Genomic DNA, 24,048 nt, shown 5'->3' on the forward strand with positions numbered 1-24,048 from the left:
TGCCAATTGTAGATCCTCTCACACCTGTGGTCACTGCAGCATCTGACTCCACTTTGTCCAAAAGGGATCTATTCCATTCAATTACACATGATCTAGATTAGACTGACAACAAGATACTGCACGGGACATAGCAGAGTTGGTGAAGTTGAGTGGTGATGAGTTTGCTATTTGGATGAATAAAGCAAGTAAAAAGTGTGTTAGATAAAAATTCATTTCAATTCGCTAATCGGGCTAATATGAATCAGGTGAATCGAGTTCTGCTTTTGGAAACTGGGTTAAGAAGGGGTGCACCGTTCCTGGAGGTACTGCAATACCAGGTCAATGCGTGGAGTGGACAGAGCAAGCTCTTTTTCCATCTCCCTGTTCTAAAAATCCATTTAATATATGGTCCCCAGATAGGGGACGTATCAGATATTAAACTGATAAGAACAGATACTACACTTGATCTTAGCCAAAAGGCCGAGAAGCGATAACCAGAATTGGTTTGGGCCTCGAGTGGCACCCTGGCCTATGCCGGACACATCTTAGGGAGAGAGAGCGAGAGGGAGACAAACCCACGCCTACACAAGACATTTTGTCACCCAAGCCAACCCTTGAAAAGGCTGCTTTGCAGAGCAAAAACAAGAAGAATGGTGCGTTTTGCAGCCGCCGCCCACTGCAATGAATCTGAATAACTCCTCCTTTAGGGCGCAAGCAACTCCCCTCCCCCTTGCAGTCTTTCCAATTCACGATACAAAAAGACGGACAGGACAGGTTGCCTGACTTTCCGTCACTGCCACCCTTTGCCATCCTTACCCGTAGAAAGCCCTTTCATCATCCCCAAACCCTAATCTTTTCCCTTTCCTTCCCAGCCCCCAAACCCTGCCCTCTGTACCTTTCTCACCACCCGCTTCCCTTCTCCTGTCATCCCCCTACCACCCGGGAAAAAAAGAGATTGCCCCCTCCTTCCACTAGCCCACCCTCCCACCCAAAGAACAACTTCTTCTGCGCAGCTTGTTTTCTAGGCAGCAGCGCTATTGTGATGTCATCGGGGGGCATTGTGACAAGCCGCCAGTGTTCCGTCTCTTCATGTTGTGCACTTTTCAAACCGAAAATACATCAACAGGCAGGCTACAGAAAAGCTTACTAACAAAGGTTAGAGAGGGGCTTTCTCAGAGGGCTTTTTACAGTTTGTCTATTCCCAATTAGCCGGTTTAGTATACTTAATGAAAGTACTAATTCTTTCATAGGCCGCCCATTCTTAGTATTTGACGTTCAGGTAACAACAGGTAACTTTATTTGGAGTGGAAGCAGAGAGATAACACCAGATGCCAATTGTAGATCCTCTCACACCTGTGGTCACTGCAGCATCTGACTCCACTTTGTCCAAAAGGGATCTATTCCATTCAATTACACATGATCTAGATTAGACTGACAACAAGATACTGCACGGGACATAGCAGAGTTGGTGAAGTTGAGTGGTGATGAGTTTGCTATTTGGATGAATAAAGCAAGTAAAAAGTGTGTTAGATAAAAATTCATTTCAATTCGCTAATCGGGCTAATATGAATCAGGTGAATCGAGTTCTGCTTTTGGAAACTGGGTTAAGAAGGGGTGCACCGTTCCTGGAGGTACTGCAATACCAGGTCAATGCGTGGAGTGGACAGAGCAAGCTCTTTTTCCATCTCCCTGTTCTAAAAATCCATTTAATATATGGTCCCCAGATAGGGGACGTATCAGATATTAAACTGATAAGAACAGATTTTTGATTTAATGAAGCTTTCCAAAGCACCACAAAAAATGCATGACCGAAGTCACACCAAAAACAGTGCAAAGGCTAGGATTCGTGTGGACCCCACCGTGAGGAGAGGGTCCCCAAAAATCAACCCCGTCCCTCCGAGCCAGAAGGCCACAGAAAGGATCAGGGATCTTCGGTGCTCACCCAAGCCGAAGCCTGGTTGAGCCTTGTCGTTGCTCCCAGCGTCCACCCAGGCATCTTACCCAAGTGGAGTAGAGAGCTACTAGTTGTTGGTTTCGCAGCCGAAACTGCCCGGACCGTCAACCGGTGTTGGTTTCTCAGCCCAAGGCTAACCGGACCTCCAACCGGGTGTTGGTTTCTCAGCCGAAGCTGACCCAGACCTCCAACCGGGTGTTGGTTTCTCAGCCGAAGCTGACCCAGACCTCCAACCGGGTGTTAGTTTCTCAGCCCAAAGCTGACCAGACCTCCGACCGGGATTATAAAAATTTCCCTTCCTAGCCAGAAGGCCGGGATAGGGTAATATGCTCAAAAAGTATGAAAAGGCAAGGTACGGTGTGCTACAGAGCCCAAGGCTTGCCGGGGTCCCAAGCCAGCAAGCTCAGACTCACTCCAGGGTCGTCAGTCCTGGGGCACGTTGTACCATAGCCCCCCACCCTTACTCAGTCTAATAGCCTCGATCCTGGTAGGGCCATGTTTTCCTCTAGATGAATATACTATCCACCCAGAGTACTAGCAAGCGCAACCTTCCAGTGTGCATTGTATCATTGTACTAAGGTGGCCTGGAGCTTAAACCACCTCTTCGAACAACACTACACTTGATCTTAGCCAAAAGGCCGAGAAGCGATAACCAGAATTGGTTTGGGCCTCGAGTGGCACCCTGGCCTATGCCGGACACATCTTAGGGAGAGAGAGCGAGAGGGAGACAAACCCACGCCTACACAAGACATTTTGTCACCCAAGCCAACCCTTGAAAAGGCTGCTTTGCAGAGCAAAAACAAGAAGAATGGTGCGTTTTGCAGCCGCCGCCCACTGCAATGAATCTGAATAACTCCTCCTTTAGGGCGCAAGCAACTCCCCTCCCCCTTGCAGTCTTTCCAATTCACGATACAAAAAGACGGACAGGACAGGTTGCCTGACTTTCCGTCACTGCCACCCTTTGCCATCCTTACCCGTAGAAAGCCCTTTCATCATCCCCAAACCCTAATCTTTTCCCTTTCCTTCCCAGCCCCCAAACCCTGCCCTCTGTACCTTTCTCACCACCCGCTTCCCTTCTCCTGTCATCCCCCTACCACCCGGGAAAAAAAGAGATTGCCCCCTCCTTCCACTAGCCCACCCTCCCACCCAAAGAACAACTTCTTCTGCGCAGCTTGTTTTCTAGGCAGCAGCGCTATTGTGATGTCATCGGGGGGCATTGTGACAAGCCGCCAGTGTTCCGTCTCTTCATGTTGTGCACTGTTCAAACCGAAAATACATCAACAGGCAGGCTACAGAAAAGCTTACTAACAAAGGTTAGAGAGGGGCTTTCTCAGAGGGCTTTTTACAGTTTGTCTATTCCCAATTAGCCGGTTTAGTATACTTAATGAAAGTACTAATTCTTTCATAGGCCGCCCATTCTTAGTATTTGACGTTCAGGTAACAACAGGTAACTTTATTTGGAGTGGAAGCAGAGAGATAACACCAGATGCCAATTGTAGATCCTCTCACACCTGTGGTCACTGCAGCATCTGACTCCACTTTGTCCAAAAGGGATCTATTCCATTCAATTACACATGATCTAGATTAGACTGACAACAAGATACTGCACGGGACATAGCAGAGTTGGTGAAGTTGAGTGGTGATGAGTTTGCTATTTGGATGAATAAAGCAAGTAAAAAGTGTGTTAGATAAAAATTCATTTCAATTCGCTAATCGGGCTAATATGAATCAGGTGAATCGAGTTCTGCTTTTGGAAACTGGGTTAAGAAGGGGTGCACCGTTCCTGGAGGTACTGCAATACCAGGTCAATGCGTGGAGTGGACAGAGCAAGCTCTTTTTCCATCTCCCTGTTCTAAAAATCCATTTAATATATGGTCCCCAGATAGGGGACGTATCAGATATTAAACTGATAAGAACAGATACTACACTTGATCTTAGCCAAAAGGCCGAGAAGCGATAACCAGAATTGGTTTGGGCCTCGAGTGGCACCCTGGCCTATGCCGGACACATCTTAGGGAGAGAGAGCGAGAGGGAGACAAACCCACGCCTACACAAGACATTTTGTCACCCAAGCCAACCCTTGAAAAGGCTGCTTTGCAGAGCAAAAACAAGAAGAATGGTGCGTTTTGCAGCCGCCGCCCACTGCAATGAATCTGAATAACTCCTCCTTTAGGGCGCAAGCAACTCCCCTCCCCCTTGCAGTCTTTCCAATTCACGATACAAAAAGACGGACAGGACAGGTTGCCTGACTTTCCGTCACTGCCACCCTTTGCCATCCTTACCCGTAGAAAGCCCTTTCATCATCCCCAAACCCTAATCTTTTCCCTTTCCTTCCCAGCCCCCAAACCCTGCCCTCTGTACCTTTCTCACCACCCGCTTCCCTTCTCCTGTCATCCCCCTACCACCCGGGAAAAAAAGAGATTGCCCCCTCCTTCCACTAGCCCACCCTCCCACCCAAAGAACAACTTCTTCTGCGCAGCTTGTTTTCTAGGCAGCAGCGCTATTGTGATGTCATCGGGGGGCATTGTGACAAGCCGCCAGTGTTCCGTCTCTTCATGTTGTGCACTGTTCAAACCGAAAATACATCAACAGGCAGGCTACAGAAAAGCTTACTAACAAAGGTTAGAGAGGGGCTTTCTCAGAGGGCTTTTTACAGTTTGTCTATTCCCAATTAGCCGGTTTAGTATACTTAATGAAAGTACTAATTCTTTCATAGGCCGCCCATTCTTAGTATTTGACGTTCAGGTAACAACAGGTAACTTTATTTGGAGTGGAAGCAGAGAGATAACACCAGATGCCAATTGTAGATCCTCTCACACCTGTGGTCACTGCAGCATCTGACTCCACTTTGTCCAAAAGGGATCTATTCCATTCAATTACACATGATCTAGATTAGACTGACAACAAGATACTGCACGGGACATAGCAGAGTTGGTGAAGTTGAGTGGTGATGAGTTTGCTATTTGGATGAATAAAGCAAGTAAAAAGTGTGTTAGATAAAAATTCATTTCAATTCGCTAATCGGGCTAATATGAATCAGGTGAATCGAGTTCTGCTTTTGGAAACTGGGTTAAGAAGGGGTGCACCGTTCCTGGAGGTACTGCAATACCAGGTCAATGCGTGGAGTGGACAGAGCAAGCTCTTTTTCCATCTCCCTGTTCTAAAAATCCATTTAATATATGGTCCCCAGATAGGGGACGTATCAGATATTAAACTGATAAGAACAGATACTACACTTGATCTTAGCCAAAAGGCCGAGAAGCGATAACCAGAATTGGTTTGGGCCTCGAGTGGCCCCCTGGCCTATGCCGGACACATCTTAGGGAGAGAGAGCGAGAGGGAGACAAACCCACGCCTACACAAGACATTTTGTCACCCAAGCCAACCCTTGAAAAGGCTGCTTTGCAGAGCAAAAACAAGAAGAATGGTGCGTTTTGCAGCCGCCGCCCACTGCAATGAATCTGAATAACTCCTCCTTTAGGGCGCAAGCAACTCCCCTCCCCCTTGCAGTCTTTCCAATTCACGATACAAAAAGACGGACAGGACAGGTTGCCTGACTTTCCGTCACTGCCACCCTTTGCCATCCTTACCCGTAGAAAGCCCTTTCATCATCCCCAAACCCTAATCTTTTCCCTTTCCTTCCCAGCCCCCAAACCCTGCCCTCTGTACCTTTCTCACCACCCGCTTCCCTTCTCCTGTCATCCCCCTACCACCCGGGAAAAAAAGAGATTGCCCCCTCCTTCCACTAGCCCACCCTCCCACCCAAAGAACAACTTCTTCTGCGCAGCTTGTTTTCTAGGCAGCAGCGCTATTGTGATGTCATCGGGGGGCATTGTGACAAGCCGCCAGTGTTCCGTCTCTTCATGTTGTGCACTGTTCAAACCGAAAATACATCAACAGGCAGGCTACAGAAAAGCTTACTAACAAAGGTTAGAGAGGGGCTTTCTCAGAGGGCTTTTTACAGTTTGTCTATTCCCAATTAGCCGGTTTAGTATACTTAATGAAAGTACTAATTCTTTCATAGGCCGCCCATTCTTAGTATTTGACGTTCAGGTAACAACAGGTAACTTTATTTGGAGTGGAAGCAGAGAGATAACACCAGATGCCAATTGTAGATCCTCTCACACCTGTGGTCACTGCAGCATCTGACTCCACTTTGTCCAAAAGGGATCTATTCCATTCAATTACACATGATCTAGATTAGACTGACAACAAGATACTGCACGGGACATAGCAGAGTTGGTGAAGTTGAGTGGTGATGAGTTTGCTATTTGGATGAATAAAGCAAGTAAAAAGTGTGTTAGATAAAAATTCATTTCAATTCGCTAATCGGGCTAATATGAATCAGGTGAATCGAGTTCTGCTTTTGGAAACTGGGTTAAGAAGGGGTGCACCGTTCCTGGAGGTACTGCAATACCAGGTCAATGCGTGGAGTGGACAGAGCAAGCTCTTTTTCCATCTCCCTGTTCTAAAAATCCATTTAATATATGGTCCCCAGATAGGGGACGTATCAGATATTAAACTGATAAGAACAGATACTACACTTGATCTTAGCCAAAAGGCCGAGAAGCGATAACCAGAATTGGTTTGGGCCTCGAGTGGCACCCTGGCCTATGCCGGACACATCTTAGGGAGAGAGAGCGAGAGGGAGACAAACCCACGCCTACACAAGACATTTTGTCACCCAAGCCAACCCTTGAAAAGGCTGCTTTGCAGAGCAAAAACAAGAAGAATGGTGCGTTTTGCAGCCGCCGCCCACTGCAATGAATCTGAATAACTCCTCCTTTAGGGCGCAAGCAACTCCCCTCCCCCTTGCAGTCTTTCCAATTCACGATACAAAAAGACGGACAGGACAGGTTGCCTGACTTTCCGTCACTGCCACCCTTTGCCATCCTTACCCGTAGAAAGCCCTTTCATCATCCCCAAACCCTAATCTTTTCCCTTTCCTTCCCAGCCCCCAAACCCTGCCCTCTGTACCTTTCTCACCACCCGCTTCCCTTCTCCTGTCATCCCCCTACCACCCGGGAAAAAAAGAGATTGCCCCCTCCTTCCACTAGCCCACCCTCCCACCCAAAGAACAACTTCTTCTGCGCAGCTTGTTTTCTAGGCAGCAGCGCTATTGTGATGTCATCGGGGGGCATTGTGACAAGCCGCCAGTGTTCCGTCTCTTCATGTTGTGCACTGTTCAAACCGAAAATACATCAACAGGCAGGCTACAGAAAAGCTTACTAACAAAGGTTAGAGAGGGGCTTTCTCAGAGGGCTTTTTACAGTTTGTCTATTCCCAATTAGCCGGTTTAGTATACTTAATGAAAGTACTAATTCTTTCATAGGCCGCCCATTCTTAGTATTTGACGTTCAGGTAACAACAGGTAACTTTATTTGGAGTGGAAGCAGAGAGATAACACCAGATGCCAATTGTAGATCCTCTCACACCTGTGGTCACTGCAGCATCTGACTCCACTTTGTCCAAAAGGGATCTATTCCATTCAATTACACATGATCTAGATTAGACTGACAACAAGATACTGCACGGGACATAGCAGAGTTGGTGAAGTTGAGTGGTGATGAGTTTGCTATTTGGATGAATAAAGCAAGTAAAAAGTGTGTTAGATAAAAATTCATTTCAATTCGCTAATCGGGCTAATATGAATCAGGTGAATCGAGTTCTGCTTTTGGAAACTGGGTTAAGAAGGGGTGCACCGTTCCTGGAGGTACTGCAATACCAGGTCAATGCGTGGAGTGGACAGAGCAAGCTCTTTTTCCATCTCCCTGTTCTAAAAATCCATTTAATATATGGTCCCCAGATAGGGGACGTATCAGATATTAAACTGATAAGAACAGATACTACACTTGATCTTAGCCAAAAGGCCGAGAAGCGATAACCAGAATTGGTTTGGGCCTCGAGTGGCACCCTGGCCTATGCCGGACACATCTTAGGGAGAGAGAGCGAGAGGGAGACAAACCCACGCCTACACAAGACATTTTGTCACCCAAGCCAACCCTTGAAAAGGCTGCTTTGCAGAGCAAAAACAAGAAGAATGGTGCGTTTTGCAGCCGCCGCCCACTGCAATGAATCTGAATAACTCCTCCTTTAGGGCGCAAGCAACTCCCCTCCCCCTTGCAGTCTTTCCAATTCACGATACAAAAAGACGGACAGGACAGGTTGCCTGACTTTCCGTCACTGCCACCCTTTGCCATCCTTACCCGTAGAAAGCCCTTTCATCATCCCCAAACCCTAATCTTTTCCCTTTCCTTCCCAGCCCCCAAACCCTGCCCTCTGTACCTTTCTCACCACCCGCTTCCCTTCTCCTGTCATCCCCCTACCACCCGGGAAAAAAAGAGATTGCCCCCTCCTTCCACTAGCCCACCCTCCCACCCAAAGAACAACTTCTTCTGCGCAGCTTGTTTTCTAGGCAGCAGCGCTATTGTGATGTCATCGGGGGGCATTGTGACAAGCCGCCAGTGTTCCGTCTCTTCATGTTGTGCACTGTTCAAACCGAAAATACATCAACAGGCAGGCTACAGAAAAGCTTACTAACAAAGGTTAGAGAGGGGCTTTCTCAGAGGGCTTTTTACAGTTTGTCTATTCCCAATTAGCCGGTTTAGTATACTTAATGAAAGTACTAATTCTTTCATAGGCCGCCCATTCTTAGTATTTGACGTTCAGGTAACAACAGGTAACTTTATTTGGAGTGGAAGCAGAGAGATAACACCAGATGCCAATTGTAGATCCTCTCACACCTGTGGTCACTGCAGCATCTGACTCCACTTTGTCCAAAAGGGATCTATTCCATTCAATTACACATGATCTAGATTAGACTGACAACAAGATACTGCACGGGACATAGCAGAGTTGGTGAAGTTGAGTGGTGATGAGTTTGCTATTTGGATGAATAAAGCAAGTAAAAAGTGTGTTAGATACAAATTCATTTCAATTCGCTAATCGGGCTAATATGAATCAGGTGAATCGAGTTCTGCTTTTGGAAACTGGGTTAAGAAGGGGTGCACCGTTCCTGGAGGTACTGCAATACCAGGTCAATGCGTGGAGTGGACAGAGCAAGCTCTTTTTCCATCTCCCTGTTCTAAAAATCCATTTAATATATGGTCCCCAGATAGGGGACGTATCAGATATTAAACTGATAAGAACAGATACTACACTTGATCTTAGCCAAAAGGCCGAGAAGCGATAACCAGAATTGGTTTGGGCCTCGAGTGGCACCCTGGCCTATGCCGGACACATCTTAGGGAGAGAGAGCGAGAGGGAGACAAACCCACGCCTACACAAGACATTTTGTCACCCAAGCCAACCCTTGAAAAGGCTGCTTTGCAGAGCAAAAACAAGAAGAATGGTGCGTTTTGCAGCCGCCGCCCACTGCAATGAATCTGAATAACTCCTCCTTTAGGGCGCAAGCAACTCCCCTCCCCCTTGCAGTCTTTCCAATTCACGATACAAAAAGACGGACAGGACAGGTTGCCTGACTTTCCGTCACTGCCACCCTTTGCCATCCTTACCCGTAGAAAGCCCTTTCATCATCCCCAAACCCTAATCTTTTCCCTTTCCTTCCCAGCCCCCAAACCCTGCCCTCTGTACCTTTCTCACCACCCGCTTCCCTTCTCCTGTCATCCCCCTACCACCCGGGAAAAAAAGAGATTGCCCCCTCCTTCCACTAGCCCACCCTCCCACCCAAAGAACAACTTCTTCTGCGCAGCTTGTTTTCTAGGCAGCAGCGCTATTGTGATGTCATCGGGGGGCATTGTGACAAGCCGCCAGTGTTCCGTCTCTTCATGTTGTGCACTGTTCAAACCGAAAATACATCAACAGGCAGGCTACAGAAAAGCTTACTAACAAAGGTTAGAGAGGGGCTTTCTCAGAGGGCTTTTTACAGTTTGTCTATTCCCAATTAGCCGGTTTAGTATACTTAATGAAAGTACTAATTCTTTCATAGGCCGCCCATTCTTAGTATTTGACGTTCAGGTAACAACAGGTAACTTTATTTGGAGTGGAAGCAGAGAGATAACACCAGATGCCAATTGTAGATCCTCTCACACCTGTGGTCACTGCAGCATCTGACTCCACTTTGTCCAAAAGGGATCTATTCCATTCAATTACACATGATCTAGATTAGACTGACAACAAGATACTGCACGGGACATAGCAGAGTTGGTGAAGTTGAGTGGTGATGAGTTTGCTATTTGGATGAATAAAGCAAGTAAAAAGTGTGTTAGATAAAAATTCATTTCAATTCGCTAATCGGGCTAATATGAATCAGGTGAATCGAGTTCTGCTTTTGGAAACTGGGTTAAGAAGGGGTGCACCGTTCCTGGAGGTACTGCAATACCAGGTCAATGCGTGGAGTGGACAGAGCAAGCTCTTTTTCCATCTCCCTGTTCTAAAAATCCATTTAATATATGGTCCCCAGATAGGGGACGTATCAGATATTAAACTGATAAGAACAGATACTACACTTGATCTTAGCCAAAAGGCCGAGAAGCGATAACCAGAATTGGTTTGGGCCTCGAGTGGCACCCTGGCCTATGCCGGACACATCTTAGGGAGAGAGAGCGAGAGGGAGACAAACCCACGCCTACACAAGACATTTTGTCACCCAAGCCAACCCTTGAAAAGGCTGCTTTGCAGAGCAAAAACAAGAAGAATGGTGCGTTTTGCAGCCGCCGCCCACTGCAATGAATCTGAATAACTCCTCCTTTAGGGCGCAAGCAACTCCCCTCCCCCTTGCAGTCTTTCCAATTCACGATACAAAAAGACGGACAGGACAGGTTGCCTGACTTTCCGTCACTGCCACCCTTTGCCATCCTTACCCGTAGAAAGCCCTTTCATCATCCCCAAACCCTAATCTTTTCCCTTTCCTTCCCAGCCCCCAAACCCTGCCCTCTGTACCTTTCTCACCACCCGCTTCCCTTCTCCTGTCATCCCCCTACCACCCGGGAAAAAAAGAGATTGCCCCCTCCTTCCACTAGCCCACCCTCCCACCCAAAGAACAACTTCTTCTGCGCAGCTTGTTTTCTAGGCAGCAGCGCTATTGTGATGTCATCGGGGGGCATTGTGACAAGCCGCCAGTGTTCCGTCTCTTCATGTTGTGCACTGTTCAAACCGAAAATACATCAACAGGCAGGCTACAGAAAAGCTTACTAACAAAGGTTAGAGAGGGGCTTTCTCAGAGGGCTTTTTACAGTTTGTCTATTCCCAATTAGCCGGTTTAGTATACTTAATGAAAGTACTAATTCTTTCATAGGCCGCCCATTCTTAGTATTTGACGTTCAGGTAACAACAGGTAACTTTATTTGGAGTGGAAGCAGAGAGATAACACCAGATGCCAATTGTAGATCCTCTCACACCTGTGGTCACTGCAGCATCTGACTCCACTTTGTCCAAAAGGGATCTATTCCATTCAATTACACATGATCTAGATTAGACTGACAACAAGATACTGCACGGGACATAGCAGAGTTGGTGAAGTTGAGTGGTGATGAGTTTGCTATTTGGATGAATAAAGCAAGTAAAAAGTGTGTTAGATAAAAATTCATTTCAATTCGCTAATCGGGCTAATATGAATCAGGTGAATCGAGTTCTGCTTTTGAAAACTGGGTTAAGAAGGGGTGCACCGTTCCTGGAGGTACTGCAATACCAGGTCAATGCGTGGAGTGGACAGAGCAAGCTCTTTTTCCATCTCCCTGTTCTAAAAATCCATTTAATATATGGTCCCCAGATAGGGAACGTATCAGATATTAAACTGATAAGAACAGATACTACACTTGATCTTAGCCAAAAGGCCGAGAAGCGATAACCAGAATTGGTTTGGGCCTCGAGTGGCACCCTGGCCTATGCCGGACACATCTTAGGGAGAGAGAGCGAGAGGGAGACAAACCCACGCCTACACAAGACATTTTGTCACCCAAGCCAACCCTTGAAAAGGCTGCTTTGCAGAGCAAAAACAAGAAGAATGGTGCGTTTTGCAGCCGCCGCCCACTGCAATGAATCTGAATAACTCCTCCTTTAGGGCGCAAGCAACTCCCCTCCCCCTTGCAGTCTTTCCAATTCACGATACAAAAAGACGGACAGGACAGGTTGCCTGACTTTCCGTCACTGCCACCCTTTGCCATCCTTACCCGTAGAAAGCCCTTTCATCATCCCCAAACCCTAATCTTTTCCCTTTCCTTCCCAGCCCCCAAACCCTGCCCTCTGTACCTTTCTCACCACCCGCTTCCCTTCTCCTGTCATCCCCCTACCACCCAGGAAAAAAAGAGATTGCCCCCTCCTTCCACTAGCCCACCCTCCCACCCAAAGAACAACTTCTTCTGCGCAGCTTGTTTTCTAGGCAGCAGCGCTATTGTGATGTCATCGGGGGGCATTGTGACAAGCCGCCAGTGTTCCGTCTCTTCATGTTGTGCACTGTTCAAACCGAAAATACATCAACAGGCAGGCTACAGAAAAGCTTACTAACAAAGGTTAGAGAGGGGCTTTCTCAGAGGGCTTTTTACAGTTTGTCTATTCCCAATTAGCCGGTTTAGTATACTTAATGAAAGTACTAATTCTTTCATAGGCCGCCCATTCTTAGTATTTGACGTTCAGGTAACAACAGGTAACTTTATTTGGAGTGGAAGCAGAGAGATAACACCAGATGCCAATTGTAGATCCTCTCACACCTGTGGTCACTGCAGCATCTGACTCCACTTTGTCCAAAAGGGATCTATTCCATTCAATTACACATGATCTAGATTAGACTGACAACAAGATACTGCACGGGACATAGCAGAGTTGGTGAAGTTGAGTGGTGATGAGTTTGCTATTTGGATGAATAAAGCAAGTAAAAAGTGTGTTAGATAAAAATTCATTTCAATTCGCTAATCGGGCTAATATGAATCAGGTGAATCGAGTTCTGCTTTTGGAAACTGGGTTAAGAAGGGGTGCACCGTTCCTGGAGGTACTGCAATACCAGGTCAATGCGTGGAGTGGACAGAGCAAGCTCTTTTTCCATCTCCCTGTTCTAAAAATCCATTTAATATATGGTCCCCAGATAGGGGACGTATCAGATATTAAACTGATAAGAACAGATACTACACTTGATCTTAGCCAAAAGGCCGAGAAGCGATAACCAGAATTGGTTTGGGCCTCGAGTGGCACCCTGGCCTATGCCGGACACATCTTAGGGAGAGAGAGCGAGAGGGAGACAAACCCACGCCTACACAAGACATTTTGTCACCCAAGCCAACCCTTGAAAAGGCTGCTTTGCAGAGCAAAAACAAGAAGAATGGTGCGTTTTGCAGCCGCCGCCCACTGCAATGAATCTGAATAACTCCTCCTTTAGGGCGCAAGCAACTCCCCTCCCCCTTGCAGTCTTTCCAATTCACGATACAAAAAGACGGACAGGACAGGTTGCCTGACTTTCCGTCACTGCCACCCTTTGCCATCCTTACCCGTAGAAAGCCCTTTCATCATCCCCAAACCCTAATCTTTTCCCTTTCCTTCCCAGCCCCCAAACCCTGCCCTCTGTACCTTTCTCACCACCCGCTTCCCTTCTCCTGTCATCCCCCTACCACCCGGGAAAAAAAGAGATTGCCCCCTCCTTCCACTAGCCCACCCTCCCACCCAAAGAACAACTTCTTCTGCGCAGCTTGTTTTCTAGGCAGCAGCGCTATTGTGATGTCATCGGGGGGCATTGTGACAAGCCGCCAGTGTTCCGTCTCTTCATGTTGTGCACTGTTCAAACCGAAAATACATCAACAGGCAGGCTACAGAAAAGCTTACTAACAAAGGTTAGAGAGGGGCTTTCTCAGAGGGCTTTTTACAGTTTGTCTATTCCCAATTAGCCGGTTTAGTATACTTAATGAAAGTACTAATTCTTTCATAGGCCGCCCATTCTTAGTATTTGACGTTCAGGTAACAACAGGTAACTTTATTTGGAGTGGAAGCAGAGAGATAACACCAGATGCCAATTGTAGATCCTCTCACACCTGTGGTCACTGCAGCATCTGACTCCACTTTGTCCAAAAGGGATCTATTCCATTCAATTACACATGATCTAGATTAGACTGACAACAAGATACTGCACGGGACATAGCAGAGTTGGTGAAGTTGAGTGGTGATGAGTTTGCTATTTGGATGAATAAAGCAAGTAAAAAGTGTGTTAGATAAAAATTCATTTCAATTCGCTAATCGGGCTAATATGAATCAGGTGAATCGAGTTCTGCTTTTGGAAACTGGGTTAAGAAGGGGTGCACCGTTCCTGGAGGTACTGCAATACCAGGTCAATGCGTGGAGTGGACAGAGCAAGCTCTTTTTCCATCTCCCTGTTCTAAAAATCCATTTAATATATGGTCCCCAGATAGGGGACGTATCAGATATTAAACTGATAAGAACAGATACTACACTTGATCTTAGCCAAAAGGCCGAGAAGCGATAACCAGAATTGGTTTGGGCCTCGAGTGGCACCCTGGCCTATGCCGGACACATCTTAGGGAGAGAGAGCGAGAGGGAGACAAACCCACGCCTACACAAGACATTTTGTCACCCAAGCCAACCCTTGAAAAGGCTGCTTTGCAGAGCAAAAACAAGAAGAATGGTGCGTTTTGCAGCCGCCGCCCACTGCAATGAATCTGAATAACTCCTCCTTTAGGGCGCAAGCAACTCCCCTCCCCCTTGCAGTCTTTCCAATTCACGATACAAAAAGACGGACAGGACAGGTTGCCTGACTTTCCGTCACTGCCACCCTTTGCCATCCTTACCCGTAGAAAGCCCTTTCATCATCCCCAAACCCTAATCTTTTCCCTTTCCTTCCCAGCCCCCAAACCCTGCCCTCTGTACCTTTCTCACCACCCGCTTCCCTTCTCCTGTCATCCCCCTACCACCCGGGAAAAAAAGAGATTGCCCCCTCCTTCCACTAGCCCACCCTCCCACCCAAAGAACAACTTCTTCTGCGCAGCTTGTTTTCTAGGCAGCAGCGCTATTGTGATGTCATCGGGGGGCATTGTGACAAGCCGCCAGTGTTCCGTCTCTTCATGTTGTGCACTGTTCAAACCGAAAATACATCAACAGGCAGGCTACAGAAAAGCTTACTAACAAAGGTTAGAGAGGGGCTTTCTCAGAGGGCTTTTTACAGTTTGTCTATTCCCAATTAGCCGGTTTAGTATACTTAATGAAAGTACTAATTCTTTCATAGGCCGCCCATTCTTAGTATTTGACGTTCAGGTAACAACAGGTAACTTTATTTGGAGTGGAAGCAGAGAGATAACACCAGATGCCAATTGTAGATCCTCTCACACCTGTGGTCACTGCAGCATCTGACTCCACTTTGTCCAAAAGGGATCTATTCCATTCAATTACACATGATCTAGATTAGACTGACAACAAGATACTGCACGGGACATAGCAGAGTTGGTGAAGTTGAGTGGTGATGAGTTTGCTATTTGGATGAATAAAGCAAGTAAAAAGTGTGTTAGATAAAAATTCATTTCAATTCGCTAATCGGGCTAATATGAATCAGGTGAATCGAGTTCTGCTTTTGGAAACTGGGTTAAGAAGGGGTGCACCGTTCCTGGAGGTACTGCAATACCAGGTCAATGCGTGGAGTGGACAGAGCAAGCTCTTTTTCCATCTCCCTGTTCTAAAAATCCATTTAATATATGGTCCCCAGATAGGGGACGTATCAGATATTAAACTGATAAGAACAGATACTACACTTGATCTTAGCCAAAAGGCCGAGAAGCGATAACCAGAATTGGTTTGGGCCTCGAGTGGCACCCTGGCCTATGCCGGACACATCTTAGGGAGAGAGAGCGAGAGGGAGACAAACCCACGCCTACACAAGACATTTTGTCACCCAAGCCAACCCTTGAAAAGGCTGCTTTGCAGAGCAAAAACAAGAAGAATGGTGCGTTTTGCAGCCGCCGCCCACTGCAATGAATCTGAATAACTCCTCCTTTAGGGCGCAAGCAACTCCCCTCCCCCTTGCAGTCTTTCCAATTCACGATACAAAAAGACGGACAGGACAGGTTGCCTGACTTTCCGTCACTGCCACCCTTTGCCATCCTTACCCGTAGAAAGCCCTTTCATCATCCCCAAACCCTAATCTTTTCCCTTTCCTTCCCAGCCCCCAAACCCTGCCCTCTGTACCTTTCTCACCACCCGCTTCCCTTCTCCTGTCATCCCCCTACCACCCGGGAAAAAAAGAGATTGCCCCCTCCTTCCACTAGCCCACCCTCCCACCCAAAGAACAACTTCTTCTGCGCAGCTTGTTTTCTAGGCAGCAGCGCTATTGTGATGTCATCGGGGGGCATTGTGACAAGCCGCCAGTGTTCCGTCTCTTCATGTTGTGCACTGTTCAAACCGAAAATACATCAACAGGCAGGCTACAGAAAAGCTTACTAACAAAGGTTAGAGAGGGGCTTTCTCAGAGGGCTTTTTACAGTTTGTCTATTCCCAATTAGCCGGTTTAGTATACTTAATGAAAGTACTAATTCTTTCATAGGCCGCCCATTCTTAGTATTTGACGTTCAGGTAACAACAGGTAACTTTATTTGGAGTGGAAGCAGAGAGATAACACCAGATGCCAATTGTAGATCCTCTCACACCTGTGGTCACTGCAGCATCTGACTCCACTTTGTCCAAAAGGGATCTATTCCATTCAATTACACATGATCTAGATTAGACTGACAACAAGATACTGCACGGGACATAGCAGAGTTGGTGAAGTTGAGTGGTGATGAGTTTGCTATTTGGATGAATAAAGCAAGTAAAAAGTGTGTTAGATAAAAATTCATTTCAATTCGCTAATCGGGCTAATATGAATCAGGTGAATCGAGTTCTGCTTTTGGAAACTGGGTTAAGAAGGGGTGCACCGTTCCTGGAGGTACTGCAATACCAGGTCAATGCGTGGAGTGGACAGAGCAAGCTCTTTTTCCATCTCCCTGTTCTAAAAATCCATTTAATATATGGTCCCCAGATAGGGGACGTATCAGATATTAAACTGATAAGAACAGATACTACACTTGATCTTAGCCAAAAGGCCGAGAAGCGATAACCAGAATTGGTTTGGGCCTCGAGTGGCACCCTGGCCTATGCCGGACACATCTTAGGGAGAGAGAGCGAGAGGGAGACAAACCCACGCCTACACAAGACATTTTGTCACCCAAGCCAACCCTTGAAAAGGCTGCTTTGCAGAGCAAAAACAAGAAGAATGGTGCGTTTTGCAGCCGCCGCCCACTGCAATGAATCTGAATAACTCCTCCTTTAGGGCGCAAGCAACTCCCCTCCCCCTTGCAGTCTTTCCAATTCACGATACAAAAAGACGGACAGGACAGGTTGCCTGACTTTCCGTCACTGCCACCCTTTGCCATCCTTACCCGTAGAAAGCCCTTTCATCATCCCCAAACCCTAATCTTTTCCCTTTCCTTCCCAGCCCCCAAACCCTGCCCTCTGTACCTTTCTCACCACCCGCTTCCCTTCTCCTGTCATCCCCCTACCACCCGGGAAAAAAAGAGATTGCCCCCTCCTTCCACTAGCCCACCCTCCCACCCAAAGAACAACTTCTTCTGCGCAGCTTGTTTTCTAGGCAGCAGCGCTATTGTGATGTCATCGGGGGGCATTGTGACAAGCCGCCAGTGTTCCGTCTCTTCATGTTGTGCACTGTTCAAACCGAAAATACATCAACAGGCAGGCTACAGAAAAGCTTACTAACAAAGGTTAGAGAGGGGCTTTCTCAGAGGGCTTTTTACAGTTTGTCTATTCCCAATTAGCCGGTTTAGTATACTTAATGAAAGTACTAATTCTTTCATAGGCCGCCCATTCTTAGTATTTGACGTTCAGGTAACAACAGGTAACTTTATTTGGAGTGGAAGCAGAGAGATAACACCAGATGCCAATTGTAGATCCTCTCACACCTGTGGTCACTGCAGCATCTGACTCCACTTTGTCCAAAAGGGATCTATTCCATTCAATTACACATGATCTAGATTAGACTGACAACAAGATACTGCACGGGACATAGCAGAGTTGGTGAAGTTGAGTGGTGATGAGTTTTCTATTTGGATGAATAAAGCAAGTAAAAAGTGTGTTAGATAAAAATTCATTTCAATTCGCTAATCGGGCTAATATGAATCAGGTGAATCGAGTTCTGCTTTTGGAAACTGGGTTAAGAAGGGGTGCACCGTTCCTGGAGGTACTGCAATACCAGGTCAATGCGTGGAGTGGACAGAGCAAGCTCTTTTTCCATCTCCCTGTTCTAAAAATCCATTTAATATATGGTCCCCAGATAGGGGACGTATCAGATATTAAACTGATAAGAACAGATTTTGATTTAATGAAGCTTTCCAAAGCACCGCAAAAAATGCATGACCGAAGTCACACCAAAAACAGTGCAAAGGCTAGGATTCGTGTGGACCCCTCCGTGAGGAGAGGGTCCCCAAAAATCAACCCCGTCCCTCCGAGCCAGAAGGCCACAGCAAGGGTCAGGGATCTTCGGTGCTCCCCCAAGCCGAAGCCTGGTTGAGCCTTGTCGTTGCTCCCAGCGTCCACCCAGGCATCTTACCCAAGTGGAGTAGAGAGCTACTAGTTGTTGGTTTCGCAGCCGAAACTGCCCGGACCGTCAACCGGTGTTGGTTTCTCAGCCCAAGGCTAACCGGACCTCCAACCGGGTGTTGGTTTCTCAGCCGAAGCTGACCCGGACCTCCAACCGGGTGTTGGTTTCTCAGCCGAAGCTGACCCGGACCTCCAACCGGGTGTTGGTTTCTCAGCCCAAAGCTGAACGGACCTCCGACCATAATTATAAAAATTTCCCTTCCTAGCCAGAAGGCCGGGATAGAGCAATATGCTCAGAAAGTATGAAAGGGCAAGGTACGGTGTGCTACAGGGCCCAAGGCTTGCCGGGGTCCAAAGCCAGCAAGCTCAGACTCACTCCAGGGTCGTCAATCCTGGGGCACATTGCACCATAGCCCCCACACTTACTCAGTCTAATAGCCTTGATCCTGGTAGGGCCATGGTTTCCTCTAGATGGATATACTATCCTCCCAAAGTACTAACAAGCGCAACCTTCCAGTGTGCATTGCATCATTGTACTAAGGTGGCCGGAGCCTTAAACCACCTTTTCGAACGATACTACACTTGATCTTAGCCAAAAGGCCGAGAAGCGATAACCAGAATTGGTTTGGGCCTCGAGTGGCACCCTGGCCTATGCCGGACACATCTTAGGGAGAGAGAGCGAGAGGGAGACAAACCCACGCCTACACAAGACATTTTGTCACCCAAGCCAACCCTTGAAAAGGCTGCTTTGCAGAGCAAAAACAAGAAGAATGGTGCGTTTTGCAGCCGCCGCCCACTGCAATGAATCTGAATAACTCCTCCTTTAGGGCGCAAGCAACTCCCCTCCCCCTTGCAGTCTTTCCAATTCACGATACAAAAAGACGGACAGGACAGGTTGCCTGACTTTCCGTCACTGCCACCCTTTGCCATCCTTACCCGTAGAAAGCCCTTTCATCATCCCCAAACCCTAATCTTTTCCCTTTCCTTCCCAGCCCCCAAACCCTGCCCTCTGTACCTTTCTCACCACCCGCTTCCCTTCTCCTGTCATCCCCCTACCACCCGGGAAAAAAAGAGATTGCCCCCTCCTTCCACTAGCCCACCCTCCCACCCAAAGAACAACTTCTTCTGCGCAGCTTGTTTTCTAGGCAGCAGCGCTATTGTGATGTCATCGGGGGGCATTGTGACAAGCCGCCAGTGTTCCGTCTCTTCATGTTGTGCACTGTTCAAACCGAAAATACATCAACAGGCAGGCTACAGAAAAGCTTACTAACAAAGGTTAGAGAGGGGCTTTCTCAGAGGGCTTTTTACAGTTTGTCTATTCCCAATTAGCCGGTTTAGTATACTTAATGAAAGTACTAATTCTTTCATAGGCCGCCCATTCTTAGTATTTGACGTTCAGGTAACAACAGGTAACTTTATTTGGAGTGGAAGCAGAGAGATAACACCAGATGCCAATTGTAGATCCTCTCACACCTGTGGTCACTGCAGCATCTGACTCCACTTTGTCCAAAAGGGATCTATTCCATTCAATTACACATGATCTAGATTAGACTGACAACAAGATACTGCACGGGACATAGCAGAGTTGGTGAAGTTGAGTGGTGATGAGTTTGCTATTTGGATGAATAAAGCAAGTAAAAAGTGTGTTAGATAAAAATTCATTTCAATTCGCTAATCGGGCTAATATGAATCAGGTGAATCGAGTTCTGCTTTTGGAAACTGGGTTAAGAAGGGGTGCACCGTTCCTGGAGGTACTGCAATACCAGGTCAATGCGTGGAGTGGACAGAGCAAGCTCTTTTTCCATCTCCCTGTTCTAAAAATCCATTTAATATATGGTCCCCAGATAGGGGACGTATCAGATATTAAACTGATAAGAACAGATACTACACTTGATCTTAGCCAAAAGGCCGAGAAGCGATAACCAGAATTGGTTTGGGCCTCGAGTGGCACCCTGGCCTATGCCGGACACATCTTAGGGAGAGAGAGCGAGAGGGAGACAAACCCACGCCTACACAAGACATTTTGTCACCCAAGCCAACCCTTGAAAAGGCTGCTTTGCAGAGCAAAAACAAGAAGAATGGTGCGTTTTGCAGCCGCCGCCCACTGCAATGAATCTGAATAACTCCTCCTTTAGGGCGCAAGCAACTCCCCTCCCCCTTGCAGTCTTTCCAATTCACGATACAAAAAGACGGACAGGACAGGTTGCCTGACTTTCCGTCACTGCCACCCTTTGCCATCCTTACCCGTAGAAAGCCCTTTCATCATCCCCAAACCCTAATCTTTTCCCTTTCCTTCCCAGCCCCCAAACCCTGCCCTCTGTACCTTTCTCACCACCCGCTTCCCTTCTCCTGTCATCCCCCTACCACCCGGGAAAAAAAGAGATTGCCCCCTCCTTCCACTAGCCCACCCTCCCACCCAAAGAACAACTTCTTCTGCGCAGCTTGTTTTCTAGGCAGCAGCGCTATTGTGATGTCATCGGGGGGCATTGTGACAAGCCGCCAGTGTTCCGTCTCTTCATGTTGTGCACTGTTCAAACCGAAAATACATCAACAGGCAGGCTACAGAAAAGCTTACTAACAAAGGTTAGAGAGGGGCTTTCTCAGAGGGCTTTTTACAGTTTGTCTATTCCCAATTAGCCGGTTTAGTATACTTAATGAAAGTACTAATTCTTTCATAGGCCGCCCATTCTTAGTATTTGACGTTCAGGTAACAACAGGTAACTTTATTTGGAGTGGAAGCAGAGAGATAACACCAGATGCCAATTGTAGATCCTCTCACACCTGTGGTCACTGCAGCATCTGACTCCACTTTGTCCAAAAGGGATCTATTCCATTCAATTACACATGATCTAGATTAGACTGACAACAAGATACTGCACGGGACATAGCAGAGTTGGTGAAGTTGAGTGGTGATGAGTTTGCTATTTGGATGAATAAAGCAAGTAAAAAGTGTGTTAGATAAAAATTCATTTCAATTCGCTAATCGGGCTAATATGAATCAGGTGAATCGAGTTCTGCTTTTGGAAACTGGGTTAAGAAGGGGTGCACCGTTCCTGGAGGTACTGCAATACCAGGTCAATGCGTGGAGTGGACAGAGCAAGCTCTTTTTCCATCTCCCTGTTCTAAAAATCCATTTAATATATGGTCCCCAGATAGGGGACGTATCAGATATTAAACTGATAAGAACAGATACTACACTTGATCTTAGCCAAAAGGCCGAGAAGCGATAACCAGAATTGGTTTGGGCCTCGAGTGGCACCCTGGCCTATGCCGGACACATCTTAGGGAGAGAGAGCGAGAGGGAGACAAACCCACGCCTACACAAGACATTTTGTCACCCAAGCCAACCCTTGAAAAGGCTGCTTTGCAGAGCAAAAACAAGAAGAATGGTGCGTTTTGCAGCCGCCGCCCACTGCAATGAATCTGAATAACTCCTCCTTTAGGGCGCAAGCAACTCCCCTCCCCCTTGCAGTCTTTCCAATTCACGATACAAAAAGACGGACAGGACAGGTTGCCTGACTTTCCGTCACTGCCACCCTTTGCCATCCTTACCCGTAGAAAGCCCTTTCATCATCCCCAAACCCTAATCTTTTCCCTTTCCTTCCCAGCCCCCAAACCCTGCCCTCTGTACCTTTCTCACCACCCGCTTCCCTTCTCCTGTCATCCCCCTACCACCCGGGAAAAAAAGAGATTGCCCCCTCCTTCCACTAGCCCACCCTCCCACCCAAAGAACAACTTCTTCTGCGCAGCTTGTTTTCTAGGCAGCAGCGCTATTGTGATGTCATCGGGGGGCATTGTGACAAGCCGCCAGTGTTCCGTCTCTTCATGTTGTGCACTGTTCAAACCGAAAATACATCAACAGGCAGGCTACAGAAAAGCTTACTAACAAAGGTTAGAGAGGGGCTTTCTCAGAGGGCTTTTTACAGTTTGTCTATTCCCAATTAGCCGGTTTAGTATACTTAATGAAAGTACTAATTCTTTCATAGGCCGCCCATTCTTAGTATTTGACGTTCAGGTAACAACAGGTAACTTTATTTGGAGTGGAAGCAGAGAGATAACACCAGATGCCAATTGTAGATCCTCTCACACCTGTGGTCACTGCAGCATCTGACTCCACTTTGTCCAAAAGGGATCTATTCCATTCAATTACACATGATCTAGATTAGACTGACAACAAGATACTGCACGGGACATAGCAGAGTTGGTGAAGTTGAGTGGTGATGAGTTTGCTATTTGGATGAATAAAGCAAGTAAAAAGTGTGTTAGATAAAAATTCATTTCAATTCGCTAATCGGGCTAATATGAATCAGGTGAATCGAGTTCTGCTTTTGGAAACTGGGTTAAGAAGGGGTGCACCGTTCCTGGAGGTACTGCAATACCAGGTCAATGCGTGGAGTGGACAGAGCAAGCTCTTTTTCCATCTCCCTGTTCTAAAAATCCATTTAATATATGGTCCCCAGATAGGGGACGTATCAGATATTAAACTGATAAGAACAGATACTACACTTGATCTTAGCCAAAAGGCCGAGAAGCGATAACCAGAATTGGTTTGGGCCTCGAGTGGCACCCTGGCCTATGCCGGACACATCTTAGGGAGAGAGAGCGAGAGGGAGACAAACCCACGCCTACACAAGACATTTTGTCACCCAAGCCAACCCTTGAAAAGGCTGCTTTGCAGAGCAAAAACAAGAAGAATGGTGCGTTTTGCAGCCGCCGCCCACTGCAATGAATCTGAATAACTCCTCCTTTAGGGCGCAAGCAACTCCCCTCCCCCTTGCAGTCTTTCCAATTCACGATACAAAAAGACGGACAGGACAGGTTGCCTGACTTTCCGTCACTGCCACCCTTTGCCATCCTTACCCGTAGAAAGCCCTTTCATCATCCCCAAACCCTAATCTTTTCCCTTTCCTTCCCAGCCCCCAAACCCTGCCCTCTGTACCTTTCTCACCACCCGCTTCCCTTCTCCTGTCATCCCCCTACCACCCGGGAAAAAAAGAGATTGCCCCCTCCTTCCACTAGCCCACCCTCCCACCCAAAGAACAACTTCTTCTGCGCAGCTTGTTTTCTAGGCAGCAGCGCTATTGTGATGTCATCGGGGGGCATTGTGACAAGCCGCCAGTGTTCCGTCTCTTCATGTTGTGCACTGTTCAAACCGAAAATACATCAACAGGCAGGCTACAGAAAAGCTTACTAACAAAGGTTAGAGAGGGGCTTTCTCAGAGGGCTTTTTACAGTTTGTCTATTCCCAATTAGCCGGTTTAGTATACTTAATGAAAGTACTAATTCTTTCATAGGCCGCCCATTCTTAGTATTTGACGTTCAGGTAACAACAGGTAACTTTATTTGGAGTGGAAGCAGAGAGATAACACCAGATGCCAATTGTAGATCCTCTCACACCTGTGGTCACTGCAGCATCTGACTCCACTTTGTCCAAAAGGGATCTATTCCATTCAATTACACATGATCTAGATTAGACTGACAACAAGATACTGCACGGGACATAGCAGAGTTGGTGAAGTTGAGTGGTGATGAGTTTGCTATTTGGATGAATAAAGCAAGTAAAAAGTGTGTTAGATAAA

General features: G+C 47.1%; 17 non-coding genes and 1 pseudogene across 17 annotated transcripts; all 18 read right to left on the reverse strand.

Annotated features, from left to right (window-relative positions):
• Window positions 1-280: 280 nt before the first annotated feature.
• On the reverse strand, window positions 281-471 carry LOC142281187 (U2 spliceosomal RNA). The gene has a single exon (XR_012743318.1). It is a non-coding gene; the product is annotated as a U2 spliceosomal RNA (small nuclear RNA).
• Window positions 472-1,588: 1,117 nt separating this feature from the next.
• Window positions 1,589-1,781, reverse strand: LOC142281154 (U2 spliceosomal RNA). The gene has a single exon (XR_012743296.1). It is a non-coding gene; the product is annotated as a U2 spliceosomal RNA (small nuclear RNA).
• A 1,919-nt stretch (window positions 1,782-3,700) lies between these two features.
• LOC142281188 (U2 spliceosomal RNA) lies at window positions 3,701-3,891 on the reverse strand. Its single transcript, XR_012743319.1, has one exon. It is a non-coding gene; the product is annotated as a U2 spliceosomal RNA (small nuclear RNA).
• Window positions 3,892-5,008: 1,117 nt separating this feature from the next.
• Window positions 5,009-5,199, reverse strand: LOC142281189 (U2 spliceosomal RNA). The gene has a single exon (XR_012743320.1). It is a non-coding gene; the product is annotated as a U2 spliceosomal RNA (small nuclear RNA).
• Window positions 5,200-6,316: 1,117 nt separating this feature from the next.
• Window positions 6,317-6,507, reverse strand: LOC142281190 (U2 spliceosomal RNA). Its single transcript, XR_012743321.1, has one exon. It is a non-coding gene; the product is annotated as a U2 spliceosomal RNA (small nuclear RNA).
• A 1,117-nt stretch (window positions 6,508-7,624) lies between these two features.
• LOC142281191 (U2 spliceosomal RNA) lies at window positions 7,625-7,815 on the reverse strand. The gene has a single exon (XR_012743322.1). It is a non-coding gene; the product is annotated as a U2 spliceosomal RNA (small nuclear RNA).
• Window positions 7,816-8,932: 1,117 nt separating this feature from the next.
• On the reverse strand, window positions 8,933-9,123 carry LOC142281192 (U2 spliceosomal RNA). Its single transcript, XR_012743323.1, has one exon. It is a non-coding gene; the product is annotated as a U2 spliceosomal RNA (small nuclear RNA).
• Window positions 9,124-10,240: 1,117 nt separating this feature from the next.
• On the reverse strand, window positions 10,241-10,431 carry LOC142281193 (U2 spliceosomal RNA). The gene has a single exon (XR_012743324.1). It is a non-coding gene; the product is annotated as a U2 spliceosomal RNA (small nuclear RNA).
• A 1,117-nt stretch (window positions 10,432-11,548) lies between these two features.
• Window positions 11,549-11,739, reverse strand: LOC142281150 (U2 spliceosomal RNA). The gene has a single exon (XR_012743292.1). It is a non-coding gene; the product is annotated as a U2 spliceosomal RNA (small nuclear RNA).
• Window positions 11,740-12,856: 1,117 nt separating this feature from the next.
• On the reverse strand, window positions 12,857-13,047 carry LOC142281194 (U2 spliceosomal RNA). The gene has a single exon (XR_012743325.1). It is a non-coding gene; the product is annotated as a U2 spliceosomal RNA (small nuclear RNA).
• A 1,117-nt stretch (window positions 13,048-14,164) lies between these two features.
• On the reverse strand, window positions 14,165-14,355 carry LOC142281195 (U2 spliceosomal RNA). Its single transcript, XR_012743326.1, has one exon. It is a non-coding gene; the product is annotated as a U2 spliceosomal RNA (small nuclear RNA).
• Window positions 14,356-15,472: 1,117 nt separating this feature from the next.
• LOC142281198 (U2 spliceosomal RNA) lies at window positions 15,473-15,663 on the reverse strand. The gene has a single exon (XR_012743328.1). It is a non-coding gene; the product is annotated as a U2 spliceosomal RNA (small nuclear RNA).
• Window positions 15,664-16,780: 1,117 nt separating this feature from the next.
• LOC142281199 (U2 spliceosomal RNA) lies at window positions 16,781-16,971 on the reverse strand. Its single transcript, XR_012743329.1, has one exon. It is a non-coding gene; the product is annotated as a U2 spliceosomal RNA (small nuclear RNA).
• Window positions 16,972-18,088: 1,117 nt separating this feature from the next.
• LOC142281162 (U2 spliceosomal RNA) lies at window positions 18,089-18,284 on the reverse strand. Its single transcript, XR_012743303.1, has one exon. It is a non-coding gene; the product is annotated as a U2 spliceosomal RNA (small nuclear RNA).
• Window positions 18,285-18,939: 655 nt separating this feature from the next.
• On the reverse strand, window positions 18,940-19,081 carry LOC142281173 (U2 spliceosomal RNA; annotated as a pseudogene).
• Window positions 19,082-20,198: 1,117 nt separating this feature from the next.
• Window positions 20,199-20,389, reverse strand: LOC142281200 (U2 spliceosomal RNA). Its single transcript, XR_012743330.1, has one exon. It is a non-coding gene; the product is annotated as a U2 spliceosomal RNA (small nuclear RNA).
• A 1,117-nt stretch (window positions 20,390-21,506) lies between these two features.
• On the reverse strand, window positions 21,507-21,697 carry LOC142281201 (U2 spliceosomal RNA). The gene has a single exon (XR_012743331.1). It is a non-coding gene; the product is annotated as a U2 spliceosomal RNA (small nuclear RNA).
• Window positions 21,698-22,814: 1,117 nt separating this feature from the next.
• LOC142281202 (U2 spliceosomal RNA) lies at window positions 22,815-23,005 on the reverse strand. Its single transcript, XR_012743332.1, has one exon. It is a non-coding gene; the product is annotated as a U2 spliceosomal RNA (small nuclear RNA).
• Between the last annotated feature and the right edge of the window lie 1,043 nt (window positions 23,006-24,048).

Source organism: Anomaloglossus baeobatrachus, unplaced genomic scaffold, assembly GCF_048569485.1.
Source record: "Anomaloglossus baeobatrachus isolate aAnoBae1 unplaced genomic scaffold, aAnoBae1.hap1 Scaffold_467, whole genome shotgun sequence".
In the NCBI taxonomy this organism is placed as follows: domain Eukaryota; kingdom Metazoa; phylum Chordata; class Amphibia; order Anura; family Aromobatidae; genus Anomaloglossus; species Anomaloglossus baeobatrachus.